Source organism: Cavia porcellus, unplaced genomic scaffold, assembly GCF_034190915.1.
Source record: "Cavia porcellus strain 051 isolate PalLab524CR breed Dunkin Hartley unplaced genomic scaffold, mCavPor4.1 scaffold_23, whole genome shotgun sequence".
NCBI classification, from domain to species: domain Eukaryota; kingdom Metazoa; phylum Chordata; class Mammalia; order Rodentia; family Caviidae; genus Cavia; species Cavia porcellus.
Genome location: NW_026947506.1, coordinates 42,131,793 through 42,156,141, shown reverse-complemented (window position 1 = coordinate 42,156,141; position 24,349 = coordinate 42,131,793). Strand labels below are relative to the sequence as shown.

The 24,349-nt window shown below is 47.4% G+C and overlaps 1 protein-coding gene across 3 annotated transcripts in view; it reads right to left on the bottom strand.

Moving 5' to 3' along the window:
* Nucleotides 1-24,349, bottom strand: part of Hip1 (huntingtin interacting protein 1) — a 152,179-nt gene that overhangs the window by 57,431 nt on the left and 70,399 nt on the right. Inside the window, exon 1 of one of the 3 annotated variants that reach the window (XM_063234297.1) lies at nucleotides 11,093-11,111. The exons of the other annotated variants lie outside the window; for them this stretch is intronic. The gene's annotated coding sequence lies outside the window, so the exon portion shown is untranslated. Of the gene's footprint in view, nucleotides 1-11,092; nucleotides 11,112-24,349 lie in introns of those variants that run through there. 3 annotated transcript variants of the gene reach the window in all.

Below are 24,349 nucleotides of genomic sequence, written 5' to 3'. Positions count from 1 at the left end.
TTCAAAATATGCTAAGTAGAGAATGTGTTTAGTGAGCAGGGTGTGTGGTGCACGCCTGTAATTCCAGACTGCAGAGGTTGAGGCAGGAAAATCACTGCAAGTTTGATGTTAGCTGATGTCAGTATGATGAGTTCAATGCCAGCCTGAACTACATAGCAAGACACTATTTAAAAGAGAAGAAAACAGAAGACAAATGCACTTAATACCCCTCGCTACTGAGTGTCGCAGGTTAGCCTATCCATCTTTACATGTTTTCAACATCTTACATTAGCCCAAAGCTGGACAAAGTGTGGCTAAGTGTGGTGTCATATGCCTGTGATCCCAGCCCTCAGGAGGCAGAGGCAGAAATGCCAAAAGCTTAAGGCCAGACTGGGCTACCTAGTGAGTGCAAGGCTGACCTGGACCACAGAGTAAGACTTTGTCCCCCCCCCCCCCGCCAAAAAAAATCTCTTAAAGCTGGGCAAAGTCTATTGTATAACAAAGTACTGATTCTCATGTAGTTTATTGAAAACTGAAATGGAAGTAAAAAGCAGGATGGTTGTATAGAGGTGCTTTCGCACCACTGTGATGTCAAAAAAATGAAAATGGAACCATACTAAGCATGGACCATCTGTAGTTGTCACCAGTTTAATGGTGTGGTGGCAGCAGCTACCCCTGGCCTGAGCCCCCTGGCTCCTACCAGGCAGTGCCAGACCCACCCTTGGGCCCTGGAGGGCAGGTAATCTATCCCTCCCTCCATATGTCTCCCAAATCAAGTTGCCCCAAGCAGCACAGATGGGATCTGGGGCAGGGTCAGTGGGAAGACTGGGTGCTCAGCAGGCACCAGGCCATGGGTTTGTCCCCAGCACCAAAAGTGGAGCCACAGAGAAGTAGAGCCAGAACTCAAAGCCAGGTCTATCCAAGACCTCCTGGTCCTTCGCTGTGCCCAGTCAGAAACGTCTCGCAGTCCAGCACAAACTGTCCCTGTCCTCCACAGCTCATTGCAGATATCCGTCTACCTACACTCGTTCCTTAAGGATCGTGTCTAGGCCAGTGGCTTTGAATCCTGACCTGACCAGCACATAGCCCCTTCTGCCAAACTCCCCTTCCCTCTCATTCTCACAACACCAACCAGCTTCAGCCTCATCACCTACCTAGAGGTCACCCTGGACGGCCGTCCTTGACCCAACACTCCCACCCCATCCATCAGGAGTGCCATCTGTTCCAGCTCCCAAACCTCTCCATTTCTCAGTGCTTCCACCCAAGCCAAACCACCTTTTCCTCTCCACTGGGCCACCAAGACTGCTATGCAGTGGGACTGCCCTTCCCCACGCCTCTCTACCCAGCAGCTGGGACAATCCTTGTAAAACAGGCACCCAACCCTGTCTGCCTGATGAGAGGAACTCTAAGGATGTTCAAATACCCAGACCTGGCTTCTCAATCCAAACCATCTCCCACAGTCCTTGTCCTGCAGTCTCTCTGTATATCACAACTCACAGCACTCTGGTTGTTTCCCATAGAGGGTCAAATTCCCTTGTTTGATCATTTGTTTGTCTCTCTTTGCTGAAGCGTGAGCTCTGAGGGTAGGGATTTGCCCTGCTGTTCCCTAGTACACACTGCTCCTGGCATGCAGACGCAGGAGGATGAAGCAGGGCCATCTTCCCAGGACTCACAGAACATCTTCATCAGCTCGGCCTGCGTTGTGTGCCTCACTAGCAGGCTGTCATATTTCCCGTCTAGCATGCGCCATCCTCTCTGTTCCCAAATCTCATTTCTTTTTCTCTCTCCTCAGTGAAAAATCTTGCTACCTCAGTGTGAGCTACCCTAACTTACACATCCAGCTGTTCTTTCTTCTGCTCCTTTACTACTTAGCTAGGCTTCTCATAGCTAATACTTTTTATATAAGGCTGAATTATGTCCCTTCCAAAGTCTGACGCTAAAGCCTTATCTGGATGTGGGAACTTTGGGAGATGATTAAATTTAGGTGAGATTACAAGGATGGGGCCCCAGGATGGGGTCAGGGCTCTTGCCTGCTTGCTCTTTCTCCCCCAGCTAAGGATGTGGCAAGGAAACCACTGTCTGCAGGCTAGGATGAGGATCCTCACGCTTGCTCTCTCCAGGATATGAGATATAAATGTCAGCTGCTTAAGTAACCCAGCCTGTGTTATGGTGGCCCAAGGTAATAGTGGTTTTGTATGTTAGTATTTTGTTTGCCTTTGCTCTTTGCCTCATAAACTGAGGACTACTAAAATTAGGATCACGGCTCCCCCTTTGCTCCCTAACTTCTGGATGGATGATGAAAAAGTGTATCATCAGGTTCAGGAAGATTTCTAAAAGTTTACCCCCAAAAGGCACTACTCTATGGTTTTGTAATGGAAGGGAAGATAGACATGGGGTATGTGTGCAGTGAAATATTCAGCCTTAAAAGAAAGACTTTTTTTTTTGGTACCAGGGATTGAACTCACGATCTTGCACTTGCCAGGCAGGTACTTATGCCACTGAGCTAAACCCCTGGAAAGACATTTTAACCCACACTATAACATAGATGAACTCTGGGGACATTACACTATGTGAAATACACCAGTCACAGAAGGATGAAGACTGTGTGTGATTGTACTCATGTGACATATCTAGAGAAAGAAAGTAGAACAGTAATTACCAGGGCCTAGGAGAACTGGGGGTTACTGATTAATAGGTTCAGCATTTGGGTGTGGACAGATGAGAAGGTTTGGGACATGGACAGTGGTGATGGTTAAGTAATGTGTTTAATGCCAGCAAACTGCCCATTTAGAAGTGGTTAGAATGGTAAATTTTATGGCAGGTGTATTTCACCACACACATGAAGCAGCAATACATGTTACAAGGTAAGTGGACCTTAAGAACATGCTAAATGGAAGAAACCAGAATAAAATGTGACATGTATGGTTCTGTGGATATGACATATCCACAGCCCGCAAATTCATAGAGACAGAAGGCAGACTGTGGTTGTGAACCTTGTTGGAAAGGGTAAGGGTTTTCTCTTGGGAAAATATTCTGTTATGACAACTGCATGACATTGCGAAAGTACCAAAAGCTATCAAACTGTACACTTGATTGATTAAGATAAGGACTTCATGTTATTTATATTTTATCAAAATAAAAACGTGATGGCATCACTGAGAAACTGCCATTAAAAAAACAACTTCTGTATGCAGGGCAGGGCCACTACATGGCGTGGGGCTGCCTGCTGCACAACCCCAGGGTGAGTGTCTCACAAACTGTGATGGACAGACAGAGCGTAACTGGATACAGGACACTGGGCTGGACGCCACTAGCAAGTGGACCTTGTCCTCAAAGGCCAACTGTTAACAGTGGGACAAAGACTGCCCTTCTTCCTTGTGTTCTGTCCTTCCTTCTCCTCTGACCATGCAAATCCAAAGTACTTCAGGAAGAAAAGAAACCAGCCCAGGCCTACGGGCCTATGAATGGTACAGAACAATGAGAGCCACAAAGCTAAACCCTGAAACAGACAGTGTGCCGGGTACCCAATGCAGTACAGGATTGCACAAAAAGCCAAAGAATGACAAAAGGATGGCTGCGCTGCTTTCAGCTAATGGTGACCATATACTTCTATTTTACTTTGATCTTTTCTCTCTAGAATGACTTTGAGGGCTGGAGATTTACTCAGTTGCATAAGCACCTGCCTGGTAAACACAAGGTCCTGAGTTCGAGTTCCAATACCAATAGTAATAATAACAACAACAACAGAATGACTGAACCAAAAAGGGCAGAAAAAACAATGAAAGAGAAAACCAGAGGCTAAAGTGAGCTGGGAGATCACAGGGGTGCCTGGCGCTGAATGATCCAGGGCTTGTGGCAGGGGTCCATGTGAGAGATAGCAATGGTGATGAGCAAGTCATCATCTGGATCACAGCAGGATGGCCGGGACAGGAGTGGCACCCAGACACCAGAAGATATTCCAGAAAGAGGCACCAGTCACCAGGTACTATCATGAGTTCACCAAAATAAGTCACAAGAGGCTGACTTTGCTTCTTTATTATGCTCTAGACTGGTGGTGGCAAACCTATGGCCTGCATGTTGTTTTTCTTTTAAGACAAGAGATGTTAATGGATGAGCTGTTTCTGTAATTTAAAACCTCAGTGTTTAGGGTTAGTTGCAGTGTTGGCACTTCGTGGTATGTGGGTGTGAGGTTGCAGTTTCAGTGCTAAACAGTTCACTGTCACTGTTCTAGACCACTGCTTCATGGTGTGAGTCTGAATATCCATCATGAACAAAGTCTCTTGTAACATCTGCTAGATGAAAATGATCAGGGGTAGGGGTAGGTGTGTGTCCTCTAGCCTCAGTTTATCAGGGAATATACAAACAAGGCATAGGAATGGATCTTCTCACTGTGGGAGCAATGAAACCCAAAATGTGTAATAGTCACAGTACAAAAGAGAGGAAAAGAAAGTGCTCTAAACTATATAACTGCATGTATATTTAAATGTATGAGATAGAAAATGATATCACAGAGTTTTATTGGATCAGTGAACAGAACTGTTTGCAGTATCATTGTTGGAATGTCCACTCTACAAGCTTTAATTTTGTGACTTGAACAATTATTTCTAAGATGGCAATATGTAATCCATTAACTAGTGACCTCCTACCGCACATTTTTTTCTTCTGTAAATCTGTATAACTTGTACCCCTTCACTGTTTTTTTTTTCTTTTCTTTTCTCCTTAAATTAAAAAAAAAAAAAAAAAAAAAAAAGGAATGGATCTTCTCAATGCTGCAAGCAATGGTAGGCAGCTCTGGAGGACAGTGATAGAATGATGTGAGTGAAAAGCAGGATGGAATCTACCTGGACATGAGAAGGGGTGGGGAAACATTTACCCCAATGATTCTGTTAATAGGATGATGTGGCCACTGTATAATAAAAATTTAGAAAGCTGATTTCCTTTTGAATGACACCAACTGATTAATATTATCTAGAATGTGAGCTAGTTCCCCATGTCTCCCCATCTCGCCTCTTTTTTTATTTTTATTTTATTTTATTTTTACAGCTTTCAATCACACATGGAGGACAGATTGGTCTTGCCATGTGCCAGAGCTTCTGCTGGGCCCCAGACACAGTCACCTCTTTGTATCCTGGGGAACAAGTTCCAGGACTCCCAGGGACACAAAATTTGAGGATGTTCATGTGCTTATATAAAATGGCATAGTATTTGCATAGAACCTACACAACTGCCTGTGTACTTGAAACCATTTCTGGGTGACTTACAATTGCTGACACCATGTAAATGTTGTGTAAATAGTTGTTACACTGCACATTAGGGAGTAAGGACAGAAAGAAAACCCGGCACATGTTCAGCATGGACACAACTATCACATGCCTGTCTACACTGTCCATATGCAGCTGGTGGCATCTGCTGACATACAGGGATGAAGAGGGCTGACCGGAACACACTCAGCTCTGGATTTCCTTTTCCACAGGAAATATAAATAAGGCAGGTGTATACAATGGAAACGAACTGGGATGGTGAAGTGTGAACCATGAAGTCAGATAGGATAAATCAGGGAAAGTGTGTGGGGCAGGGATGATGGAAAAGAAAGGGTGCAGAGAGCTTCACAGATCTCAATTCCCACACCTGGAAGATGGAAATCCTCAAAGACCGGAAGGAGGACCCTTGAGAACAAATGAGAAGAAGCTGGTGCTGTATTTGTCTCCCTTGACTGCAAACAGCTCCATGCCCTGCAAGCAGGGGATACATCATCAGCAGGGAAGCCAAGCACAGGACACTACTCAGCAGTAAAAACGGAATGACTATTGATCCTTGCAACACTGTGGATGACTCTCAAAAGCACTGTGTCAAGTGAAAGAAGCCAGCCTCAAAGGCCACAGACTACACAAGACAATTTATATGATGTCTAGAGAGGTCAGAACTGTAGAAAGAAACAGAATCAGTGATGCCAGGGGCTGGAGATTGGAGACAGCCAGGCTGGTACTAAAGGGATACTGAGGAAAAGTGAGGTGATGGAACAAGCTGCATACAGGTCACCCATCTGTGGCTGTCAAGTTACATGGTGAATTTTACTGCATGTAAATTTTACCTCCATAAATCTGGCATTCAAAATAAAGAAGCCAGGTTTGTTGACAGGTGGATGGGAGCTTTTGGAAGCAGGTCCTGATGCATGACCTGGGCTGAGGTGCTCAGCAGAAAGGCAGCACTCATGCCAAATGGTTACGGCCCCTTGACCTTTTGATCCCAAGAGGCGGAGACCTCATCTTTTAAATTTTTCTTACACTTCATCCAGTCAGTGTTTTGCATGGGCCTACAGTGTCCTGTAGGCACTGGGGTACAGCAGCAAACAAGACAGACAAAAGCTCTCATGGGATGTGCGCCAGTGGAGCGAGAGAGGCCCAGACCCAACAAGTAAACACAGTAGATCAGGTGAACACAGCTGCTGCTGAGTGGAAAATGAGGCACAAAGGAAGCCACTGAGGGCATGGGGATCAGGAAGTTGCAGTTTCACGTGGGATGGTCATGTTTGAGCAGGGCTCTGTGGGAGTGACAAACGAGCCATGCGGATAGTTGGGAGTAGCATTCATATCACAAGGAAGAGCAAGCTGAAGTCCTGAGGCCAGAGTGGGCAGGGTGTGTGCGTGAGGAGCAGCAAGAATCCAGCAGGGCTGGAGCAGAGGGAGAGGAAGGAGGGAGTGTCCAGATGGAGGGGCCTCAGGGATACTTGCTATAGTTTAGGTGTGGTTTGTCCCCTGCCAAAAATATGATGAACTTGATTCCTGACGTCCAGGTACTGAAAGGTACGGGACCATTAAGAAGTTAATAGGTCGTTAGAGGGATTAGTGCCATTCCCAGGGACTGGGCTAATCTCATGGGAACTAGATGAGTTAATAGGAGTGAGCTGCTACAAGATGGGACTACTCCCTGTGTTTTCCATCTTGTGTATGTGCTCACTTGCTCTTTCATTCCCCCTCATGAGTTGAAGCAGCACAAAGACGGAAATGTGGCTCTGTGTGATTAAATCTGAGAATCTGTGCCCACGTATCCTCATGTTGAAACCCAACTCTGTAGTGCAGTATTGACGCTGGGTCTTTAGGAGGTGACTAGGGCATGAGAGTCTTCATGGGATCAGTCTTCACAAGAGACCCCAGGGAGTCTATCTGCCTTTTGTGAGGCACAGAGAGAAGGTGGCATTTGTGATATAGAGTGGGGCCCTCATCAGACAAGTCTGTTGCTGTTTTATCTGGGACTTCTGGTCTCTAGAACTGTGAGAAATAAATGACTGCTGTTCAAAAATTACCCAGGTATTTTGTTCTAGAAGCAACTGGGAAGGCAGGGAAAGGGTCAGCTGGACACAGAGTTCAGGAATTACAGGTTAGAGATGACATCAAGGCCATGTGCACAACAGGCTCCGATGGGGATGTGGACATTCCCTCCCAAGCCAGGGAGACATGGGGACCAGGACAGAGACTGGTCAACACAGTCCTAGAGGAAGGGGGCAGGCATGTTGGGGGCCTCTCAGAGCACTTCAGGCTAGAGTGGGTGTGTGACAGAGTCTGAGTGCAAGTCATGGTCTGTGACAACCAATGTTACTGGTGACCTGGGCAACAGATACATCATGGAGGCAAAATCCGAGAGGAGTGGCCTGAGAGGAAGTGGGTGTCCCTTACGTATGAGGACTTAGGTCAGGACTTCTAACCAGTTCTACTTCTCTCCCTTTCCCCTTCCTCCTGGACCCCCATGAGTATTTCCTTCTTTCCCAGACAGAGAAGGGTCCCTATTGACTGAGCAGGGGTTGCCATGACTGCCTCTTCTGTCAGAGCTGCCATTTTCCTGGAAATCATGCTGGATGCTCATCAACCCCTGTAGAGCGAGCTTCCTTCCACAGAACAAGGTCCCTTACCCTTGCCCTTCATTCCCCAGTCATAAGTCTCCCCTTTGGTCATGGCTTCTGACTTGTGTGAGGCACAAAATAGGGGCAGCCTCCCCCTTAGAAGGGTCTCCCACTCTTCACACTTAGTGCCCCAGCCCCAAGGCCTTCACAGGCCACCTCCCATCTCCTCGCTTCATGTATTCCTTACACTCTGGCTGCGGGACTCCACCTCCCTCCCAGCCAACCCAACCTCCCAGTGCCTCTGGATCAGAAAACACAGCCCCTTCCCACAGTCAGTGACAGAAAGGAGCCCCTGGCCTCCCTGCAAGGCCTTGTTCCCATGTGCCCAGAAAGATGGAGCCAAGGTCTTTCTGTTGCCCACACAGCCTCATCTGTCATCATCATGGCTCAGGATTCCCCTTCCACCATGTCCCCCATCACAGCCTTGTCACTCCACTTTAAAACCAGGGCCCATGTGGACTTGAACAACCTCGTTTCTCATGCAGGTCTTGCAGTTTTTCTATGTCCCCATATGCCAGCTGCCTCGCTCCATGACAAGACTGCTGTGATGCCTTGGGGTGCCCACATAGGACACCAGAAGGCCCTGGAGTATAGGGCACAGGTTAAGAGGCTTGACTAGGTCTCAGGGAAAAAGGAGAAGCTGGCTGTTCCTCAGGGCTGTTCCTCCTATTACGGGGAAGTCTTGGCCAGAGTACTCGGAGCTACAAGATCACATTCACTGGAATAACCAGAGCACTGTAATAGCACAACCCAGTTGCTCTTCTGGTGCATCACCTTGCCTAAGGCCAGGCCAGGGGCAGGCTCATAGGACGTACAGCTTGACTCCTTGCTAAAGTCTGAGCCACACCTCTTGCTGGGGCTTCCAGGGAAAGCCTTCTGGACGGAGAGCTGGTGTGTAAGGGCTAAGTCCTCCCTGAGCAGCAGCATTGCCCAACTTCCCCTCTTCCCTCCATGTGCTTTCTGCCACTCTCCATCCCCGAGCTGTCCCTGCAAAGGTTAGCTGGTCTCCTCCTTCACTGTGACACACAGCAGCTTTGCTCCAGTGACCTCAAGTTCCTCAAGATAGAGGAACCTCTCATCACCCAGTTCCATATCTCTTACACAGCGGATTCGTCAGTGACCCGTCTGTCCCGTGACAGTCGGGAAGCACTTGCCACACCCTGGCAATGCCAAGGATGCTGCTCTCCCCACCACATCCTCCGCATTCCTTCCTCTTATTCTGTTGACACAGCAGGCACCACATCTCACAGCCACACTACTACAAAACTCGCCCTGCCTCTGCTCTGGATCACAAGTAACCCCAAATAAGGCAGACAGATCTGGGACAGAGGACAGCCCTGGCACCACGGGGCGAAAGGTGAACTAATAACTTTCCTCATGAGTCCTCCCAGTTTAGAAGTCTAGCGTGGTTCCTGACCTCGTGAAATCCAGACTCCAACTCAGCTCAGCGTCTCTCACCTACCCCCAATCCCTTATAGATGGCTTTGCACAACCATGATCCAGTTTTCCCGAAATGCAAGCAAACAGAATCCCCATTTCATATACACAGTGGCTATGTAAAGGTACCTTATCTAATTCCAGTAGAATGCTATCTGTGTGCAGGACATTCCCGTTCCAATCTGTGGATGCCAGGTTTGCGGGAAGAACAAGGATTATGGGATTGCTTTTGTCCCTTGTTCCTTGTAGTCTTTACTAAAAAGCTTTCCTCTGCATTATCTCCAGGATGCTGAGAAACCTTGTGAGGAAGGCAGGACATGCTTTCCAGATAAACATGTGGCTCCAAAGCACCAAGCCACACAGTAGGGTTGGCACTACCTTTTTGTTAGCACTGAGGATTGAACCCAGGGCCTTTGCACTGAACTACTTTTTGAGACAAGGTCTTGTTAAGTTGCCCAGGTGGGGCTCAAACTTGAGATCTTCCTGCCCCGTCTCCCAGAGTGCTGAGAGGGCACTGCCTCTCTTCAGCAGCTGAGTGTTCACGTTCTGCTGCTTAGGTGATTATAATGAACTCTAAGCCAGACTCAACCTAACTCAATCTCTGCTCCAACCGTAACACCTTTGCTACCTTAAAGGTAGATGTGACTCCTCTTGGGAAAAGTCCAACCTGTCCTACCAACACATGTTCCGACCTTCTGGTGAGAACCAAAAGGAGAACATTTATCAGAAAATCTAGAGTGATGACCTAAGGCCAGACAACCTCCAAATACTGACCTCCTACTGTCTCTAAGGAAGAGGGTTCAGATTGGTCTCTGGGGGATACTTTCCATTCTGGTGTGGTGGGAGCAGAGGCAGGGCAGTGGGACTCTGAAGCCTCACACCATTAGGTGGTGGCCACAGGACTTTGCTCTCTTCTGAGTTGTCACACCAGGCATCTTCTGTAAAGCCACAGAAGGGATCCTGTCTACCTCTTCAGCAAAAGCTGGGATGTGCCCAGGACAATCAGCATTGGGTTGTTGTTTTTGCTCAGTGAGTCCCAAACCTGGCTGTGCCTTGACATAACCTGAGAACTTAACCTTGGGCCCCCAGGATGCATTGCTTCCTGCACCCCAACAGATCCTTCGATCCCAAGCTCTGCCTGGACTCTTTGGGTCCGGGGAGGCACCACTGCACACTGGATTCCATATCATGTTCCAGAACAACTTGGCTAAAGAAAATGCAGGAAAACAGAAAGGCCAAGAATGAAAACAAAGAAGAAGGACAGAAACAGTGGAAACATGAAAACCAGAATTCCTCAGCCCAGACAAGCTACCTGATTGAAGTAAATGTAAACTTTTTCTGGAAAATATGAATTGACACTAAGGACAAATCAGGAGATATTATGCATTTGACAAAAGAAACTGGCATCAGATTCCTTTAAATAGCAATCTCTGCTAGTACATTTAAAATAGGATTCAGTTTACAGAAGTGTGATTTATACAAAACCACATCTGTTACATAAAGCTCAGAAAAACAGCTCGCCTCCCCTGTAGCCTCTAACTATAGAGCCAGCCCAGTACAGATGGTCACCTGTTTTGTTCCAGAGCATTCCAAGCTTCGCTCTCTGTCACCCTCTTCCATGTTTTGCCCCAGTCATGGTTAAGTTTCTGAAGGGGCCACTGAAATCCCTTCTGGTCTTCTCCAAATTCGAAACAACTGCTCAGAATTCTTTTTCTATTCAATACATACTTCTTTCACTCACTTGACACCTATTTTTTAAAGGCATTTTAAAAAGTGTACCTGGCACTTCCCAGGTTGATAGCAGGGAACAAGTCTCCACCTTCACGATCCTATGTTTTAGTGGGAGAAAAAGACAAACAATAGGAGATAGGCAGATGGTGAGAAATGTCATGGAAGCAAAATAAGGCTGAAGACAGGGATGGGTATTCTAGGTAGCATTATGACCTCAAAAAGGGTCACACGGAAGGTCATGCCTTGGAGGTGACAGAGGAGGCAAGCCTGGCAGATGCTTGGGTGAAGAGTTCCAGGGAAAGAGCCAGAAGCACCCGGTCTTGGGCTAGAGCTCACCTGGCAGGGACCAGGCACAGTGAGAGGTGTGTGTGGCTGGGACCGGGGTGGGAGGGACCAGAGTTTTTTTTTTAAAGGATCCTTTTGAGTGCTGTGCAGAGAATATCGTGGGGACAAGTATGGAAGCAGGGACCCTGATAAGATGCAACTCCACTAATTCAGACCAGAGATGGCGGTGAATTCAGACCATGGTGGCGGCAGAGGGGACAAGACGGGTGTGCTGATGCAGGATTTGCTGATACATGTGGGATGTGAAAAGAGAAGGAGTCAGAAATGATAAAGGATTATTTGCTGGCAACTAGAAGGTCAGAGCTGCCATTAAGAAGAGAACGGGGAGGAGCAGGACTGAGCAGGGGAGAGGGGATTTGCTCTGGACATGTGAAATATGAGATGCCACCCAGATGTCCAAGTGGAACTGTAAATGAGCAGCAGGATGTGGCACATCTGGAATTCCAAGAGTTCCACTGATGAAAGGCCTGGGGCAGCCTGAGGAAACCTCAACACGAGGCAGAGTAAGAGAGAGCTGGTGATGGCAACGGGCAGGAAATCACCAGGAGGTAGGAGCCAGGGCAGCACGGTGTCCAGCGAGCCAGTGGAGAAACGTTTCCCGTCGGGGAGGGAGCAATGGGTGGAATGCTGCTGGGAAAGAGGTGTTGGGGAGGATGAAGGCTGAGAACTGACTGCTGCACTGACTGTCAGGGCTGTGTGGGCCCTGGAGGACAGAAAGGAAGTGGGGAGCTGGAAACAGTGCCTCACAGTATCTCTGCAGATTGGAAGCATGGCAGGGGGACAGCACTTGGAAGGAGGTGGCTCCAAGTTTTTTAAATGGCAGAAATGACAACATGGTCATCATATATACCTGAGAAGAGAGAGAGAGAGAGACCCCAAGATGGGATCGAGGCCGTCCTGCTAGAGTGCGGGCAAGAGCCCAGGTGGCCATCCAGTGAGCGCTGAGCAGGATCTTGAGGGACTGCAGGTCTTCACAGTGGAAGGGGAAGCAAGGTCACAGCTGACAATGCAAGAGGACCGGACGCATGGGGATGTGCATCTGGGGCCTGATGGGAAAAGTTCTGCCAGCCTCTGCCCACTCTACCCCAGGCCTTTCAGGGTTTCTCGAGCCAACTGTGTTCCTCCTGGCTGCCTACCCAGCTTTTATTTAAAGTGCATGGACCCTGGTTGGGTCAATACTCAAACCATTTGGCCACATTTGAATACTTACTCTTCAAGGAGACCTTTCAGGAAGAAGAGACAGAACTGGCCGGTGCTTGCTCTGGGAAGAGCTTGACAGTAAAGGGAGGATATGTGTGCGTGTGTGTGCATGTGTGTGTGTGTGTGTGCGCATGCATATGTGTATGCGCACTGATGCATATATCCATATACATAGGTGTAGGGACAATGTGATGGGTTGTGTAAGGGGTCTGTAGGAAAGAAGAGAAAATGTAAGGACAAAACATTCTGATTCTTTCTTCAGTTCTCCCAGCTTACTCTCCCCATCCCTTATCTAAAACCTTGCTATCTAAAAATAGATAGAGTAGCTTCCTGGCTCCACCGTGCTCTCCCTGAACCACTCTCTCCTGGTCCAGATTCACTGCCATACATTAGTCCTTATAGCAACACTGGGACAAATTCACTGAATACGTGGGGCAACTGAATGGCTCAATAGCTTGTCCTGCAGGTCACGATTCCTGGCTACATAGATGACCCACTATGTATAGCGGTGTCAGAATTTAAACCAAGATCTCACTCAGGTGCAGGTCCATCAATCTCAGTGACATCCTTCCTGTCCTGAGAAGGACAATTCAGACTCATTTGCACTGCCAAGAGCATGCAAGGCAGTGCCAAGTGATTGGTTTCAGGGATCGACATTCTGATGAACATACAATGGATGAAACCAATTTTTTTTTCTCTTTTTCCTTTTTATCGGTACCAGGGATCGAATTCAGGACTGCCTGCTTGCAAGGCAGGCGCTTATGCCGCTGAGCTAAATCCCCAGCCCCTGAACATACAATGGAAGCATAGGTCTCACAGGTTTCAGGTCAGAGCCAAAGAAAAGAGAGCAAGTGAGCAGTGCAGGCCCTGGGCTCTCTTGAGAGACTGTGGCTGTCTCTTCAGGCAGAGAGGGCCCTGACCCTGGGGCCAGTACATGCCAGCCACGATTTGCTGAACTATTAATTCAGGACATGGATTTCATCATCAACTACAGAATGATAATGTGACTTCCTCAGAAAGCAACACTGCGAGGAACTCTTACTTCTGCATTTTGAGGGCTGAGGAGGAGGGAGTTCATTAGCAGAAGAATCTCAGGACCTGGAAGTGCAGAGTTATGAACAATGGGGTCACCCAGAGCAGAGAGCCCCAGGCTGGGTAAGTCCGTGCTGTGGTTTAGATGAGCATCCTCCGGAGGTCCTTGCATTGAAGGCTTGACCCCCAGCCTGGGGCACAATTGGGAGATGGCAGTACCTTGAGGAGGGTGCCCTTGTAGGGGATCTGGCCTCTTCCTGTCTCTCTTTGCCGCTGCCATGAGGTAAGCAGCTTGTACCATGTGCTCTGACGATGGCAATGAACCATATAGTAATGGACTAGAACTTTCAAAACTATAAACCAAAATAAGCCCTTCCTCTTTTAAGCTGATTATCTCATGGATTTGTTACAGCAACAGAAAAGAGACTATCATGCAAGACATGGCCAGGGCCCACTACTTCACACAGGGAAGTTGTTCCACTCATCTGTCCAGTACCCAAGGCTTGGAGATCTGGACTCTGCTGGCCTTTCTGTTGTAGTACTCATTCTTGCCCCTCTGCTATGTTTTCCCAAACATGTCCTGCATCATCTGAGCTTCCTGCCTTGGCTTTCATTATCCCTATTAACCACTCTCCCCAAACCATCTCCATTTACATGAGTTCCACTATTTGTAATTGTATTCATTCACTCGAAGCCCTCATCCATCAAACACTGAGCACCTGTGTATGTCAAATGCTGCATTCAGTCAACTCGCAGATGAGGAAGGCACTTTCTGGATGGGAAGGATGAAGCACTGCATACACAGCATGTTAGAGGACAGGTATCCATGGGCATGGGCAAGTAGGGCCTGGAGGGAGGCACGGGGCCCAGGATGAAAAAGGGTAGGTCAGCACCTGGAGGGACCAGCTCACCAAATAAGATGCTGGCCAAGAAAGTGGGCTGCAAGGGTGTTCAGTCAGGGAGGACTGGCAAGATGTGTCAAAGAGGAGGAGAAGAAAAAAGAGGAAGATGAAGGAGAGAAAGAGGAAGACACATATGTTGCCTCTCCTTACCGGGAAATCCAGTAGTACTTGCTAACACTTTTGGAGCACTTGCTTGTGTGAGGCACTGATCTAAGCACTTCACAGACACATGAACACCTCTGTCCTGGAAGGGTCTATGACTACCTCACTACAAAGAGCATGGGGAGCCTTGATAACCTGCCCTGGTAGGTAAGAAATGCAGGTAGCGCTTTGAGCCCTAGAACCCAAGCCTTTGACTACCCTGATGGGTTCTAAAACTATGCCATACTGAAAGCTAAAGTAGAAGTCTACAAAACTGTATCATGGGATGTTTTAAGTACATGTGTATTTGCCTAGGTCAGTGATATCAAGTATTTTAATTAGTTTTTTTTTTTTTTGGGTGCCATAAATCAAACTCAGGACCTTGTGCTTGCCACGCAGGTGCTGTGCTGCTGAGCTATATCCCTGGCAATGTCCAACATTTTAGAGCTTTTGATGATTAAAAAAAATCCAGCTGGGCTGGGGATTTAGCTCAGCAGCATAAGCACCTGCCTTGCAAGCAGGCAGTCGTGAGTTTGATCCCTGGTACCGATAAAAAGGAAAAAGACTAAATAAATAAATATCCAGCTGCAGCATGCATACCATAGGTTATCCACCACTGGTCTAGGTGTATAGGTTTGGTTGTACCAAATGAAAATTTGACTGTCTCCAACCCACAAAACAGTATTTTCGTATGATTCAATTTATGTTCAATCTGCAGACACATTCACACATACCCAGGCCAACAGCCTGTAAGGACCCACACCAAATTGTTAGCAGCACACCTCTTCATATTTTCTAAAAAAACAAAAACCACAGAAATTTAATGTTCTCTGTGCTGCCAATGACCACAGCTCTGTGATATTAAAATGTACTCACAATGCAGACGCCCCAGCCTCTAAACTATAGCCCCAGAGGCTGACATGCAGCCATCTCTCCCCAGGATCTGGGGAGGGTAGAACACTGCTATAGAAAGAGACCAGACTCCAAGCGAGCAGTCCTGTGTGACTCCTCTGAGCCTGTTTCACCAGCACCAACACAGCAGGAAGCAAGCTTTTCTGAGAAGTGAATAACATGAACCAAAGTGGTCTATCTCCCAACCCTCGCTGACATTCCTGGAAATAGCTGAGAAGACAGTCTCATGAGTTGATGGCACTCAGTCCACACCCCAGGCCACAGCTGGGGAACTGCCTGTTCGGCACCTGCTCCCTGGTGGAGATCTCTGGGAAATGGGCAGTGTCTTCCCGAGCTTCCATGAAATCTGACAGAAACAGATGAGCCTGCCATGGTCTCTAGACTGCCTTGCTCAAGCCTGGGTCTCTTTGGAGCAAATCACAACAGGAGGGAAGGGGCAGCTGGTGAGGAGAGGGCTGGTGAGTCTGAAGTCCAGACTCTAACTCTCAGCAATGAACCGGCACTCAAAATTGGGGCTGTAATTTTCACCAGACTAGAGACCAAGAATAGACAAGGGTCCAGGAGTCCACTGTAGTCAAGGAAAAACCCCTGCTAGGAAGGGCTGGCCCACCCTTGTTTACAATTCTTATCCAAGAATCCTTAGACACTCCACTCCCTTCTGCAGATCAACTCTCATAGTCTATGCAACTTGCTCATTTACATTTATTGTTATAATCGATCCCCTCCCAACACCACATATGCACAGGAGATTAGCTCGGTAAGACAGGGATCTGTGAGGTACCCTGAGTACAGAGAACAGCACCTGGCACATGTACGACACTCCAAAAATTTTTTTGAATGAATGAATGAAATATCACCTTCCTTGCTACACCTTTTGTAATAAACGAACAGAATGATTCATACCTCTGTTTCCACAGAACTTCCCTTAAAGCCCCAATACTCCACTAATTATGCTATAATATGATCTGCCTCCTCATCTCCTTGAAGGCAAAAGCCATAAAATCAACACATTTTTTAATATAGTCTCTGAGCCTGATCTACAGCCTGGAGGGTCCTTATATCTGCTAGCTCACAGACAATCTTCACATATCCACAGGGCCAGAAGGGGAATGGCCAAGACAACAGGTAAAGCCCTAAGAGCAGTGCCATCCAATGCCAAGGCTGTTAATAAGATAAAGACCTTATTATAAAGATGGAGCTAGAGGAAAGAGGCAGTGATTTTGCTAGACTTCTTTCCAGTTTTGGGAATCCAGTAAAAACTATTTTAGGTCCACGAAAACAAGGTGAACTGAGTGGTCCAAAGGGAGATCATGGTAGAAAGTAAATGAAACATTCAGTTTAAAAAAACTTTGCTGCAACCCACGGTGCTATTCCCATGCTGATCTGGTACCAGCAAGGGCCATCATCTCCAGGCACTGGGAGGGACCAGAAGGCAGTGGAACCTGTTGGCCAGAACAGTACATTCAAGCCGCTTACTGGTTCTACCAGAGCCTCGCTGATTATTTTTAACATGGGCCTTCACACCTATGCCCACTCCTCCTCTCCCGTTCCTCTGGCCCTGCTCCTAGCCAACCTACTCAACATTCCCAATGTCTTCTGTTCTAGCTGGTATAAAACACAGCTTCTCACCTGGAACTCCTTCATTGAACCTAAATCATTCATTCAGCACCTACTGTGTACCATGTAATTCCATGAATGAAACTACTCATCATCTAGGAGCACAACTCTTTCAGGCAGCACTGAGGCACAAAAAGACTTGATTTTGTCAGTCCCATAGGAATGGGGGCTGTGTGTACTCTTATAGTATAAACCCTAGGTAGGAAATGACCTTGACCTTTTAATGTGTTTGCAGTAGCCTTGCTTTCTTTCTGGAGTTCTTCTTCCTTTGTTTCTACTTTAACAATGATCCTCTTGATCAAGTTGCTACCTTTTCTATGCTAACCCATGCCTCAAAGTTTTTTATGCATCATGGTACAATTTTTGATGAAGGAGCCTACTGGTCCTAGCTGAGCTCAAACAGCAGTGACTGCAGTCTGTTTTGCATTACTGTGATGAAATACATGAGGCTGGGTAACTTTATGAAGAAAAGATTTATTTAGCTCATAGTTCTGGAGATTCAAGGGTTCATATGTGGTGATGGCATTCATGTTGGCAGAGTACTGAAATGGCACAGGGCATCACATGGCAAAAGACAGAAAACACGTGTGTGTGTCTGTATGCTCTGGGTATTCAATTATGGGAGCTCCACCCTGATAAACTTTAACAAATCCTAACCACTTCCCAAAAGCTCAACTCGTAACACCATAGCTGGGTTAAGTTTAGGCCCTCTTAAACCTTATGATGGAGATTCAATTCCCCTGCACCCTGGAGAACACACTTAAACCACACCCACAAGCAAACCATAGCAGTGAATATTCTGAAAGATGCAATGTTCCACCCTTTCACCTTAAGTTTTAAGATTTCATTTATGACCTGAATTAATGAACAAAAATATTAATCATAATGGCTATGGCTCATTAAGCCCCTGCTATGTGCCACAGACTTTAAATGGGGCAATGAGGAAACTGAGCACAGTGACACAACTAACTTTACCCTTGGCCAGGGATCTACCATGTAGAAACACAAGGCATCAAGATTTAGCCTCTGGTCTTGGGATTCTAAGTCTACAGCTTGGTATCTAGAACAGCCTCTCGACACAGAAGAGGCTCCCTACCCCTTCACACACAGCATACATATACTACCTTTTCCTATAGCACTGTAGAGTCTCACATCCAAGCCATGTTCTTGTCCACATAAGTTATTTCCAAATCAAGGTACATCAGAACCTCAGGCAATCTGTAGGAGACATGTGGTTTGGTTTGGTTTTATTTTCTTAAAAAGATCTATGATGTGCTTCCTCTGAGGCTTAGGGCAGTTGCCGGGCCACATTCCTGTCTTGCTTTAAACTGGGACTCTGGGTCAAAGAGGAGATAAAGGTGGACAGAAAACAGTCCCTAGTTATGTGCATCAAGTAAATCACCGAGAGGTGTGTGTGTGCGCGTGCAAGTGCATACATGTGCATGAATTGGGGAGAATGGAGGAAAGGAAAGGAGAGCAGTGTGGGGAGAAGAGATCATCAGGGCACCAGGGCACTGGAGGTTGAGCCACCTGAAAATCCAAGTTTGCATCTGGACTTTGCCTGACTGGCAGTGGGACTTAAAATGTATTGTGTGTATGCACGGGTGCTCTGAGTACAGGCTCTCAGACGAAGCAGGGATGCTAAATCCTGCTTCCTAAGGCTGTTGTGAGGGAGAAAAATAATCCAGCTGTGATTATTCTGGCAACTGCAAATATCTATTAATATGCCATCACATTATATGCATTTCAAGGAGAGTTCTACTCCCTCCTTCTCTCCCTTGTAAGTTTTTCTGCAGACAAAGACTACCATCCCAGGCTCTAGATCCTCACCTAGGGTCTGTGCATAAAGGGGACGTCATTCCATGTATGTCCAGATTGAACTCAACCACATCTTAATAAAGACCAGTGACAATTTTGGTAATCAATGACAATAAAGATAGACATATAGTAAATTACAAAAGCCTCTTTTATTCCCTAAGCATTTTTCAGGGGAGGTAAATCACAGATCTCCTTCACCTTGACTGGTTGAGGTCAACGTCATCTGTGACTCCTGATGATCCACAGTGTTCTGCTGAGTTTTACAAACTGTAGCGAACTATGCACAAAGCCAGGATATTCTGACCTGCCAATCTGGAACTGATGTCATTGCATATGAAGTCAATTGTCCTTTGCCAGCTACTCCAGCCTTCAATCATGAAATACACAAGGCCCTACAGATTGTTCCTGAAGTCCAGAAGCAGAGCCAAGTCCCCATGTGCAAGGATTTGGAGTCTGGGGGTGCTCCTTGGTCCTTCCTTCAGAGTCCCTGAGCAGTACCAGGTGGCCAAAGACTCTACGAGAGGATCAATCTGTTATGGGAAAGTCCTGTCCTGCCAAATCTGCCACCTCTTGAAAACGAATCCCACCATTCTATCACTTAGCACACATATACTACCTTTTCCTCCCAGTCACCCCTCCATAGGTCAAAACCATCAGCTCCTATGTAGTTTTCTCTTCCATAGGTTGAACTACTTATGAGCAATTAAATAATGCTATCCCTTCAAAATTCATATTGCAACAACATCAAGATGTGATTTAATTCACAGGCTCCACTCTCACAAATGAAAGCAGCATCTTACAAAAAGGCTGGACATTGAAGGGAGCCTTTGCCCTTCCATTTCTTCTCCTGAGCAAAACACCACGTTCTTCCTCTCAGGACACAGAACCTGTCAGTGCCTTGAGTGTGGACTCCCAGTCTTCTCAACTGTGAATAGATTTCTGTTCTTACCCAGTCTTGGGTATTTTGTTACAATACACCAAATGGTCTAAGAAACTGATGACAATAAAACACACTTTATAATACTACCCAGACTCACTTGTGTGTGCAAGAACATATGAACTAAACTAGTTCTTTAGCAACTGTGTGTCAATTGTTTGGAATGTACCCAGAAGTTTTCTAACCTATTTCATTCTTTCAAAGAATGAAAGAATGCTGGCTGCAACACCACTAAACTGATTTTGTGACCAAGAATAGAAAACCCTGCTCTGGTTTTGCTGAGCTGGCCATCCATTTTCCATTGTTCAGCTCCAACTGATGACTTAGATTCAGGCCCTAAAAGGGAGGGCAGCTTCCTTTCCAAGCAGCAATTAGCCAAGAAAGGCAGCCGGCAGAGTCCCTGACACCATCCTGGGCAGGGATCTCCCCAGCTGGCCAGTCATCCCCCACATCCCTCCTTCAGCTGGTAAGCATCTGCACACCTGCAACCACAGCAGGTGGACCAGAAGTTTCTTCTGCCTCACCATCTGCACTGCTTACATGGAATACTTGAATCATCTCCCCACCACCCTCCCTGGTCTTCCTGCTAGGTAAGTCAGGAGTCTCCTATGTGAGGAAGAAGCAGAAAGACTCAGGGAAACATCCCCCAGTTTCATAAGCAGCTGGGTGTGGTGGTAGACACCTATAATCCCAGCACTCTGGGAGGCTGAGGCAGGAGGAGGCACAAGCCTAGCCAGGGCAATTTAACAAGTTAGCGAGATCCTGTCTTAAAAACTTAAAAACAGCTGTAAGTGACTTATAAGACACACAGTCCATATATAGACAGGTTCAAATCTTGTCTCCCTGAATCTTCTCCCCTCGGGACCCAGAGGCCAAAGACAAACACCTCAGTTTATCTACTGAGTTGAGCCTGGGCCCATTCTAGAATCTAGTCACTAAATCTTTCCCCTTCCCTTTTATTTAGTCTGTCACCAAAATGTATATATTTTAGTTTTCAGGGGAACTAGGTACTGAATCTAATTCTGTCCTGGACCCCAGGCTTCACTTTTCTGAATTCCAGTCTTGTTGTCTGTAAAATGGAGCTCTTTCTGCCCTGCCTTCACCACAGGGCTATGATGAAAACACGTGTGGAAATGCCTTGCACACTATAAAGCACTAAGCAACAGGGCAAGGTGGCATATGCCTGTCATCCTAGCATTATGGAAGGCTGAGGCATAAGGATCACAAGTGTAAGCCCAGCAGAGCCAGCTTGGTGAGACTGTCTCGAAATACATAAAAAGGGCTGGGGATATAGCTCAGTGCGAAGGTCCTGGAGTTTAATTCTTAGTACCACCAAAAACATACAACCACCACCATACAAATATGAACTGTCCTAAAAACCATATATATATGTATTCTTTTGTAAGAACTGACAGCCTTGACTCTGTTCCCCAAATTGTGGTGCTGTCCATTCTCTATGCGTGGTAAAGGCAGATGCCATCTTAGATCCGTCAAAGCACCGCACTTTATTCTTGAGAGCTGGGCTGCCCAGCTCTCCTGAGGGCAGATATCTGATGTCATCAAAAATTCATGGGCTGCAGCAGCTGGTGAATCCACTGTCTCCAGTCATTTGTAACCTCATTCAGAAAGATAATGAGGCCAGGGAGAAGTGGCCCCAAGAGCAATCAACTGGAATATAGCCTAGTCTCAGCTCTTGGGGTCAATCAAGAAATTAAAGGGCATGCACAGGTGTCAGTCATCTTCTGGCCGGATGAAGCTTTGGAAACCACTGCTCATGGACAGAATGACTACCGTATATGGAGGACTTTCCATTCTAGGTCCTGTGCCTTAAAAGAATGATTTCCAGCCTTCCCTACAATCCTCAAGTACCATGTTACTGAAAGGTTAAGTCACAAACTTGCTCAAAATCATGCAGTGCATCAGGCGAACTATAATCTGCTTTCTTTCTTTCTTTCTTTTTTTTTTTTTTGTCTTTTTCGTTTTTATGGGTACCAGTGATGGAACTCATGACTGCCTGCTTGCAAGGCAGGCGCTTATGCCGCTGAGCTAAATCCCCAGCCCCTATAATCTGCTTTCTTATTGCCTTCAGCAATAAGCAAGAACCCAGCCCTCCCCTCCAGTTGATGCTGGGCTCCCTCAAAGATGTGGCTGAATTGTGTGCTGAGTTTGAGGTCAAACCTGTAGTTTGATCCCCAGAGTGATCCCTTCAAATTGGTGGTGGGAATTGAATGGTCACACAGAAAAAAGCATGGCCTTCTACACTGACCAGAAGTAGGCACCGAGGCCCCAGGATGGAGACAGTCCTTTAGGCCTTATAACCTAGGGTCCATGCCCTTCATCAAGAGCTGAGGACAGTGGTTTCTGGATTGTGCATTCAGCTGCTCAATGATTAATGAGAATCTAGTATCGCTTTTGTTTGGACTCCAAGCTAAAAGTGGAAAGAGGAAATAAATGTACCTTTCCTGAGCTCAAAATTCCCCAGAGGTTACCCAGTGCCTTCAGGCCAGGTCAAAGTACCTTGGCTGCCATTCAAGGTCTTCCTGGTCTTACCCCAAACTACTGCACAGACATTTCTCGATCTTAAACCTCTGTCCTAGACAAATGTTCTCAGCCTCACACAGTGAGCTCTGCCCACTCCTCTTCCTGGAACTCTCTCAGTTGGCAATGTCCCTCATTGCCCTTGCAGAGCCAACTGCAACCTGTCCAGAGCCAGTCTAGTCCTGTGCCTAAACTCTGCAGTCTCGTCTTGTCTCAGTCTTTACGGCTCCTGAAGCTATGGCTTTCTCACAGAAGCCTGCACTGACACCTGTGATTGGTCTGGATCTCTCTGGCCTTCTCATTTTGATGTGAAGGGCCTTGACGAGCAGGAGCCCTGTGTTATGTTTCTTTGGGTCCTTCACCCATCAGTAACTACAGAAATGACAGGAATTAAACAAACACTGTTGAATTCATTAGGGATGGATGGAGGATGGTGGAAGTATTAGAAGTGATACAGTTCTCTAAAGATAGAGATGCCTGAATCTTGAGAGCTGGTACTAGCAGGCCAGGCTTTGGGGGAAACATGAGGTGCAGAAGGCAACTCAGGGTGATATGGTACCGCCAATTACAGCTCAGACAGGTGACTCTGGTCTTGCTCAGACACCTGTAGGAAAAGGCCAACTACTGCTCAGTTCAGCTGCAGGGATGTCTTCCTGAAGACTTCTAATTCTAATAGCTACCCTTGGTACACATGCAGGGAATGGTTGTCCAGCTTCTAGGCACCGCCCAAACATGGTCAGGTACATCTCACATGAAGATGGGAGCCCACAAGGTCCCTCACTCAGCCTACAGACCCCTGGGACAGTGCTCAGTCACAGTTTTAAGACTGGTCTCCTGCCAGGGAAGAGAACTCTCACCTGTCACCTGGCCCCATCCCACTATCTAAGACACAGTGCCAAAAGCCAGGCAGGACCACAGACAGACCTAACTGCTCTAGAGGGAAGCCTACCCTCTGGGCAACACTGGCCTCAAATTCCAGCACATTCTCATCTGTAAACTACAAGCAGACCCACAGCCTCTGCCTAACCTCATACTCAGACACAACCCAAAATGACTGCTCTCCTGTGAAGCCATAGGCCATCATGGGGGCATCTCTCTGGTTGGACACATGGTCCTTAAGGACTGCAAGCTAGGGGGAGGATGCCCTGGTCTAAAGTCCAGCCAGGACGGCAGGGATCTCAAGGCATCCTTCAGACCAGAGGTCCATGGGAAAACCTGAAGCATTTGGGCCTCGCAATGCTCCCCACCACAAGACTCCCTTCTTCCAGAATCCCCCAATCACACCCAGCTCCCCGCTGAGGGCTGCACCTGTCTCCAGCCATGGACGGCTGTTTCCTCAGCTCCTAGTGTTTGGAGTATAGGGCTGGGGGGCTGTCTGGGGGCAGAGCACAGATCCCTCCCGGGAAGTTCATCTCTGCAGCAACTGGGGAAGCGGGTAACAGGTAAAAGCGGGTGAAGCTGGGGTTTACAAGTGACCAGTCTAGAATCTGTCTCTCTGCTGGGGTTCCATTCCTGCGCCCTCACCTGGGTTGAGGCCCTACTTTTCCTCACCATTCTCCCAGGGCTACTCACCTGTGTCCATGGTTCAGCCTACCAACCTTCCCGCAGACCTTAAGAGGAGTATGGGCCGGGGGCTCAGAGGGGACAGGACGACCCCTTCCCGCAGCCCTGCTATCCTCTCCTCCATCTCGCCGGGTTGCCAAAGCCACCCCCCCCAACACTCCCCCAGGAGTCCGGCGAGATCTCCGGGGCACGGCAGCCTCAGAGGTGGCGGCGCGGCGGGAAACCGGGAGCCATCGGCTGACCCCCTCCAGATCCTGGAACTGGTCTCTCTCCAGCATGCCCAGAGAGGGGCCAACAGGC